General features: G+C 41.6%; 1 pseudogene; it reads right to left on the bottom strand.

Moving 5' to 3' along the window:
• Positions 1-281: 281 nt before the first annotated feature.
• Positions 282-1,052, bottom strand: LOC112808086 (homeobox protein NANOG pseudogene; annotated as a pseudogene).
• Between the last annotated feature and the right edge of the window lie 7,548 nt (positions 1,053-8,600).

The following is an 8,600-nucleotide window of genomic DNA, read 5'->3' on the forward strand; positions in this document are numbered from 1 at the left end:
TCTAGAGCCTAAAGAGATCCACATTAGGATTGTATCTAGTCATCTATAGCCAGAAACACCTTTTCTCATGTTGTCCAGAGCAGCCACCGCTCCTGAAACCTCTTTGACTCCAATCATACCCCCTTAGTGGACACAATAAGAATAATGGGAAACAGAATATCGAGGCAGAGATCTATAGGACCCTAAAAGAAAAAGCCTAGGAGAAGTAATACAGCCACCACCCAAATTGAGATCAAATAACATACTCATCGTCACACATCTTCAGGCTCTATGTTCACAGATTAATTTGGGAACAAATGCATTATTTGCTGGGTACTAAAATACTTAGCGGATTGTTGTATTACACTATGGCTTTCCCCAGAAGTTGCTAAGATGGACTCCAAATCGCTGATGGAATTTTGCTGGAACTGGATCTGGGGCTGCAGTGATTCCTCTCCACAGTTCTGGAGCTGATTGTTCCAGGCTTGGGGGCACCAGGTCTGACTGGCCCAGGAATGGTTGCTCCAAGACTGGCCGTTCCAGGAGTGGTTGCTCCAACACTGGCTGTTCCAGGTCTGGTTGCTCCAATTCGGGTTATTCCAGGTCTGGTTGCTCCATAGTGGAAGGTTTCCAGAAGTGTTCCTCAGGTATCCCTGGTGGTAGGAATAGAAGCCTGGGTATTCTGCGGTTGCTGTGCTGTTCTGAGTCACACCCTTGCTCTTCTTTGGCCAATGGTTTTTCTGCCACCTCTTACATTTCATTCTCTGGTTCTGGAACCAGATCTTCACCTGCTTATAGCTAAGGTTCAAAATGTTGGAAAGTTCTTGCATCTGCTGGAGACTGGGGTATTTCTGTCTCTGAGATCGATCATTGAGGACATAGAGTTGGGCCTGAGAGAACACGGTCCTGATCTTCTGTTTCTTGCCCTGGGCCATATCTTCCTTCCTCACTGTTCTCTCCTCCCCAGAATTGGGTGGTAGTTTTACCCTGGGACTGGTGGAGGAGTTGGGGCTGTCCTGAACACGCAGATCCATGGATGCAGGAAGAGGAGAGACGATCTCCGCGGGGGATGTCTCAGCAGCTTTGGGGCAGAGCTGGATCTTCAGGTCCCTGTTCGGGCGCCACTTGCCAGAGTCCAGCTCCAGCAGGGAAAGGGTCCTTGAAGGAAAGGACGGCGTCGGCGAGTGAGGAGACACAGACACAGCTTTAATTTAATTTAATTTTTAATTGAAGTATAATTGACATACAATGTTATGTTAGTTTCCGGTGTATAACATAATGATTTGACAAATTCTATATATTATGCAATGCTCTGCCATGGTAAGTATAGTTACATCTGTCACCATGCAAAGAGATCACAATATTATTGATTATATTCCCTATGCTGTACTTTTCATCCCTGTGACTTATTTATTTCATACCTGGAAGTTTTTTTTTTTTAAGATTTTATTTATTTATTTGACAGAGAGAGACACAGTGAGAGAGGGAACACAAGCAGGGAGAGTGGGAGAGGGAGAAGCAGGCTCCCCACTGAGCAGGGAGCCCGATGCGGGGCTCGATCCCAGGACCCTGGGATCATGACCCGAGCTGAAGGCAGACGCTCAACCTACTGAGCCACCCAGGCACCCCTCATACCTGGAAGTTTGTACCTCTTAATCCCCTTCACCTATTTCATCCACTCCTCCCCCTCTGGCAACCAAAACACAACTTACAACTTTCTCCACGCAAATTATAAGCAGGACACACTGCACAGATAATTGTATCCATGGGAGATACAATTGCTGTTAACTCAGCTTTACTCTGCAAACAGATTATATGAAGTACACAGAACGGAGATCTGGCAATTCCTTCTGTATAACTGAGACACAGCTTCTTGTAACTCCGAATTCTTCTTCATGCTTATAGAAGGTTCACAAGCTACAGAACTGAATAAGATACAGAAAAGAGACACTTTATTCTCCAAGGAGATTTTATGAACTACAGGCTGCACAGAGTTTTATGTTCCTTCTCTATGTCAGATACAAATCCTGGAAAGTGAGCCCTCATTTCCAAGTAGGGTACCTGAAGTGTCCTTAACTAGGGGAGGAACTTGGGAAGTGAAGATGGACCCCGGCCAAGAGAACTTGGGGAAGAATTCCCGTGTGGTAATTATTGGGTTGAAATTAGGTGGGGATGAAAGACTTTTCAGAGAGTCAGACAGCAGATGTCAGTTATTGATGACTAGCTTGATATTAAAAATGAGGATCTCCAAATAAAACTTCACTTAAGCTGGACATGTATTTGATCTCAGAGCTGTAGAGCTGAATGGTCTTAACCAGGTTAGATGGTCAAGTCTCATGATGTCAGGACTCATCATGGGTGCCCAGAAACTGAAAAGTACAAATACTAAAGGTTACACCATTACCCCACTAGGTAGATAATTCACTCTTGCTGAAAGGGCTCATCCATTTTTTTTCCCAGCTAATTACAGGTGCTTAAAAAATTACCTATGCCAGGTACTTGCTAGATGTTAGAGACGCAAAAATTGACCTGGGTCTTGCCCTCATAGAGTTTATAATTACAACTATAACTCTAACAAGGGCTATTAAGAAAAGCTCAGTTGGGATGCCTGGGTGGCTCAGTTGGTTAAGCATCTGCCTTCAGCTCAGGTCATGATCCCAGGGTCCTGGGATTGGGTCCCCCATCGGGCTCCCTGCTCAGCGGGGAGCCTGCTTCTCCTTCTGGCTGCCACTCCCCCTGCTTGTGCTTGCTCTCTCTCTCTCTTTCTCTCTCCCTGAAAAATAAATAAATAAAATCTTAAAAAAAAAAAAGAAAGAAAGCTCACTTGAATGCTTAAAGTATGTATCTGGAGGATAGACATGGTCAGGGAAGTGAGGCTTGGGCTGAGATTTGTAGACTAGGGGTTCAAAGACTAAGCAGGAGAGTGAGCATGTTGTTAAGGATTTTGATCTTTTTTTGAAGACTAGTTGGAAAACCATTGCATTTTTTTTGTTTGTCTGTTTAAGTAAACTCTACTCACAACCTGGGGCTCAAACTCATGACCCTGAGATCTAGAGATGCATACTTTACTGACTAAGCCATCCAGATGAACCCTATTGTAATTTTAAGTAGGAGACTTGAATCTTGAAAAGATCATTCTGGATGTTGATGGAGAGCAGATTGTAGATGGATGAGAAAGGGTTCAGAAACACCATTTAGAAAGCTACTGTAGCAATTCCAAGCAAGACACAGTAACTTTGACTAAGGAAGTACTCCACTTCCTCCCCTGAATAGCTACATTGTCTTTTATCCCCCCCATGCTCAGGGATTGGAAGAACATTGTTAAAATATCTATACTACCCAGAGCAATCTGCAGTCCCTATCAAAATACCACCAGCATTTTTCAGAGGGTTAGAACAAACAATCCTAAAATTTGTATGGAACCACAAAAGACTCCGAATAGCCAAAACAATTCTGAAAAATAAAACAAAGCTGGAAGAATCATGATTCTGAATTTCAAGCTATATTACAAAGCTGTAGTCATCAAGACACTTTGGTACTGGCACAAAAACAGACACACACATCAATGGCACAGAACAGAGAACCCAGAAATGGACCCACAACTATATGGTCATCTAATCTTTGACAAAGCAGGAAAGAATATACAATGAAAAAAAGACAGTCTCTTCGACAAATGGTGTTGGGAAAACTAGACAGCAACAGGCAGAAGAATGAAACTAGATGACTTTCTTATACCATACACAAAAATAAATTCAAAATGGACGAAAGACCTAAATGTGAGACATGAAACCATCAAAATCCTAGAGGAGAGGGGCTCCTGGGTGGCTCAGTTGGTTAAGCCTCCAATTCTTGATTTCAACTCAGGCCATGATCTTGGGGCTGTGAAATTGAGCCCCACTTTACCCTTGTCGCTAGCACAGAGCCTCCTGGTCCCCATCTCTCTGCTCTCCCTCCCTCCCTCCCTCTCTCTCAAATAAATACATAAATAAATAAAATCTTGGGGTGCCTGGGTGTCTAGTCGGTTAAGGGACTGCCTTTGGGTCAGCTCATGATCCCAGAATCCCAGGATCAAGTCTTGCAGTGGGCTGCCTGCTCAGCAGTCTACTTCTCCCTCTGACCCTCCCCCCTCTTGTGCTCTCTCACTCTCACTCACAAATAAATAAATAAAATCTTTACAATAAATAAATAAATAAGTAAATAAATAAAATATTTTTTAAAATCCTAGAGGAGAACACATGCAGAAACCTCTTTGACCTCGGCCATATCAACTTCTTATTAGATTCGTCACCAGAGGCAAGGGAAACAAAAGCAAAAATGAACTATAGGGACTTCATCAAGATAAAAAACTTATGCACTTCGAAGGAAACAATCAATAAAACTAAAAGGCAGACTATGGAATGGGAGAAGATATTTGCAAATGACATATCTGATAAAGGGTTAGTATCCAAAATCTAGAAAAAACTTACTGAACTCAACACCCAAAAAACCAAATAATCCAGTTAAGAAATGGGCAGAAGACATGAATAGACACTTTTCCAAAGAGGACAACCAGATGGCTAACAGACACATGAAAAGATGCTCAATATCTGGGGCACCTGGGTGGCTCAGTTGGTTAAGCATCTGCCTTTGGCTCAAGTCGTGATCTCAGGCTCCTGGGATCGAGCCCCACATTGGACTCCCTGCTCAGCGGGGAGTCTGCTCCTCCCTCTCCTTCTGTGCTGTCCCTCCCTCTCTCTCTCTTTCAAAAAAAAAAAAAAGATGCTCAATATCACTCATCATCAGGGAAATACATATCAAAACCATGATGAGATACCATCTCACACCTGTCAGAATGGTTAAAATTATGAACACAAGAAACATCAGATGTTGGCGAGGATGCAGAGAACGGGGAACCCTCTTGCACTGTTGGTGGGAATGCAAACTGGTACAGCCACTCTGGGGGAACAGTTTGGATGTTCCTCAAAAAGCTAAAAATACAACTACCCTACAATCCAGTAATTGCACTACCAGGTATTTAAAAATTATGTTTTCATCTAATAATATCTTTAAAAATTTTTTGAGTATAGTTGATATGCAATGTTATGTTAATTTCAGGTGTACAACATAGTGATTCAACTTCTCTATGCATTATGCTATCCTCACCACAAACATATATTGCTTTTATAACCAGTGGAAAAAAATGGTATGATTCTTTAACACACCCACCCCCCAAAAAAGCCCTAAATTATACTGAAAGCAGCACTATAGTGAACTGCATTCTATTTTGCTTTTAGACTTTTAAAAATATCCAAATTGGGCCACTGGGAATAACATAATTTTTTTTAAGTTTCTACACTATGTTTTTAAGTCACTGTAGAGAACAGAGCAGAATATAAAAATGAAATCAGTTCTTTGCTAAGTCAAAAAAGCAAGCCAAGCTGAACCACAAATAACTCATTTCCATCTATATTTGTCCCATGTAGAATTAGCTATTTGGTTGGACATTGAACATTTGCTTGAATGCTGCAATGCTGAAAATTTCTTCAGTGTCCTTAGACCACATTCATATAGTTAACAGCCTACACTGGCAAAAGGAAGGAAGACCTGCAGGCAGGCTATTGCATCTTGAGCTCTTGCTCATTCAAAGAAAGATTCAGCAATACATTTTTTTGTTTTTAATCAGAAAGGGGCTGCATCTGGAGGACAATAAAAGACACCTTAAGCGAGAGAGACCATGAGTGGGTTAAAAATCCTACAGAGGGTATTTGCAATGTATTCTTTTAGGATGTATAAAGAAAAGCCTTAACAAGTTAAGCTGTTAATGATTTAAAACTAGCCCTTTGGGCACTATAAAGTACAAAAGCCAAAGCAAATCATTTAATCCTTTTAGTGCCCCAACAGACACTCTGTCTAGGTACAAAGGATTGTCCTTGAAGGCTTCATAATTTAGTATATTCTCTACTGTATTGCACACTCAAATAATTCCCCCCCTTGTGCAATTTCAAACAGAAGTAATATTAAAAAAGAAAAATGATTGGATCCCTTTCTCTCTCCCATATTCTATGATGGTGTATCATGAGAAAAGCCTTTCGTCAGAGTACCTACTAAGGGGGTGGGGACCTAAACCAAAGAAGCCAAAAGAGGACCACTTGTTCCACTTTAGGAAGGGAAAGAGACCCAAAGAGGAGGATCTTGGAGGAGAAAGAGGAGGAGGAGAAGTGGGAGTGTCAAAGACAAGGAGGGAAGTTAAATAGAGTTGAGAAAGAGAAATATGTGAGGTTGATGTTTAAGTAACTTTAGGGAGGAAAAAATGTTCAGTCTCCCTTGAAACCTTCAGTAAAAAATTATTACTCACTAATATTTTTACAATAAGATTTCTGTTGTTTAGGTGAAATGACATTTGACAGTGGCCTCTGTGGGGAGTCACAGAGGGCCAAGGAATGTCAGGTACATTCATGTTGCAGGTTAGAGAGAGCAAAGGGGACTCCTTTCTCTCATGTTTATTTTCTATGAGTGTAGGGGAAGAAGTTTTCCTTAACCCCCTTAGGGCCCCTGGCTGCATTGGAAAATTAAATGACAAAGAGACAGAGTAACAGGAGAAAAGCACAGAAATTCATTTAATGTAAGTTTTATGTGACATGGGAGCCTTCATATGGAAATGACCTGAAGAAACAGTTAGACCTGAGTACATTTATGCTAGACTTGATGAAGAGTGATTATTCCTTTTTGTTGTGAAACAAGGTTGATGAGATGGAGATCACAGTGTCAGTCCTAAATTAAATAGAATTGGCAGGGAAGACGTCTTGGAGGAGCTAATATTTAAACTGAGCAACTCGGGCACCTGGGTGGCTCAGTTGGTTAAGCGACTGCCTTCGGCTCAGGTCATGATCCTGGAGTCCTGGGATCGAGTCCCACATCGGGCTCCCTGCTCGGCGGGGAGTCTGCTTCTCCCTCTGACCCTCTTCCCTCTCGTGCTCTCTATCTCTCATTCGCTCTCTCAAATAAATAAATAAAATCTTTAAATAAATAAATAAATAAATAAATAAACTGAGGAACTCGTATTTGAGGTCCAAAGGAAGACAAAAAGCTAGTCAAGTGAGATGACCATGAAAAACAATTCCATTGAGGAGAAGAGCTTATATGAAGGTCTTGAGAAAGAAAAGTGGTTTTGAAGATGGCATTACAATAGTACCTCCTTTTCCTTGGGGGATACATTCCAAGACCCCCAAGTGGATGCCTGAAACGGCAGATAGTATTGAACCCTATATACACTATGTGTTTTTCTTGCACATACATTCCAATGGTAAAGTTTAATTTATAAATGAGACACAGTAAGAGATTCACAATAACTAATAATAAAATAGAACAATTATAATACTATACTGTAATAAAAGTTATGTGAATGTGGTCTCTCTCAAAATATTGTCTCGTACTCATCCTTCTTCTCATGATGAGGGGTGGTGATAGCATGCCTCCGTGATGAGGTGAGGTAAGATGAATGATGTAGGCATTGTGATGTAACATTTGGCTACTACGAGGCTTCGGGTTATCCATCAGAAGGACGATCATCTGTTTCTGAGACTTGGTTGACTGTGGGTGACTAGAACTGTGGAAAGCATAACTACGGAAAAGAAAAGACTATTGCATCTGAGGACAGGGACATAAGAGGCTGGAATTCAATTCAGAAAGTTGAGAGATGGGCTTTGAGTGGTCCATTCTGAGCCATCAACCAACCCCTGTGAGTAAGGTCCTGTGAATAATATGGGAGGAATGAGGGAGAGGTGCTAAGAGAGGAAGGGAAATAAGAACCCAAGAAGTGGGGGTGACTCTCCTTCACATTCCACAGAAGAAAGACTCATAGAAATTGATTTTCCTGATTGAGCTTCCCTGAGGGTACCACTTTTTTCTACACCATCAGGTAATTCACAGGTGATTCCTGTGATTAGTGACATCAGGACAAGCCATTGGAAGCAGGAACAGTGCACTGAGAAAGGGGTCCAGAGTCATACACCATCAACTGTGGGTGATAAGCTCTGCTGGTGACAGGGTTTATGAGACAGGTCATGACCCTATGCACTGCTGACTGAGGAAGTGTCCTTCTTGCAGACCCCACCCTCTCTAGAGGTGGTTTGGAAGGCCTAGATAAGGGGAATTGGGAGAGACATTAATTTAGCCTCAGGCTAAAGCCACTTTACCTCAGCATAATTTACAAGGAAACCCTCCCTTCATCTGCTTTCTAATGGGTGGGAACTTGAAGGGAAGGTAGGGAAGAGATCAACCCCAGACTTCCAGCAGGTGGATTTTGGTTAGATATGTGAATGAATATCTTGAAATAGAGTTCTATTAGTTCAGACTCTTAATTACAAAGACAAAATTCAACTCAAACTAGCTTACTAAAAAAAAAAAAAAAGTGGTTTATTGGCTCACATACTGGGAAGAACAGAAGTATGTGTTAAATCAAAGTTTCTCCTTCTCATTTCTCATCTCTATTTGTCTTGGCTTTATTCTCTCACTTCATATCTTGGCTTCATATCTTCATTCTTGGTGCCCTCACCCTTTCTCCATGTGGTAGGGAATAGCCCCAATACCCCAGCATAACTACCCCACTTTTCTCTCCAAACTTGTATACATCAAATTCTAGG

This window comes from Callorhinus ursinus, unplaced genomic scaffold (genome assembly GCF_003265705.2).
Source record: "Callorhinus ursinus isolate GAN/ISIS: 27379988/994484 unplaced genomic scaffold, GSC_fseal_2.0 scaffold34, whole genome shotgun sequence".
Lineage (NCBI taxonomy): Eukaryota > Metazoa > Chordata > Mammalia > Carnivora > Otariidae > Callorhinus > Callorhinus ursinus.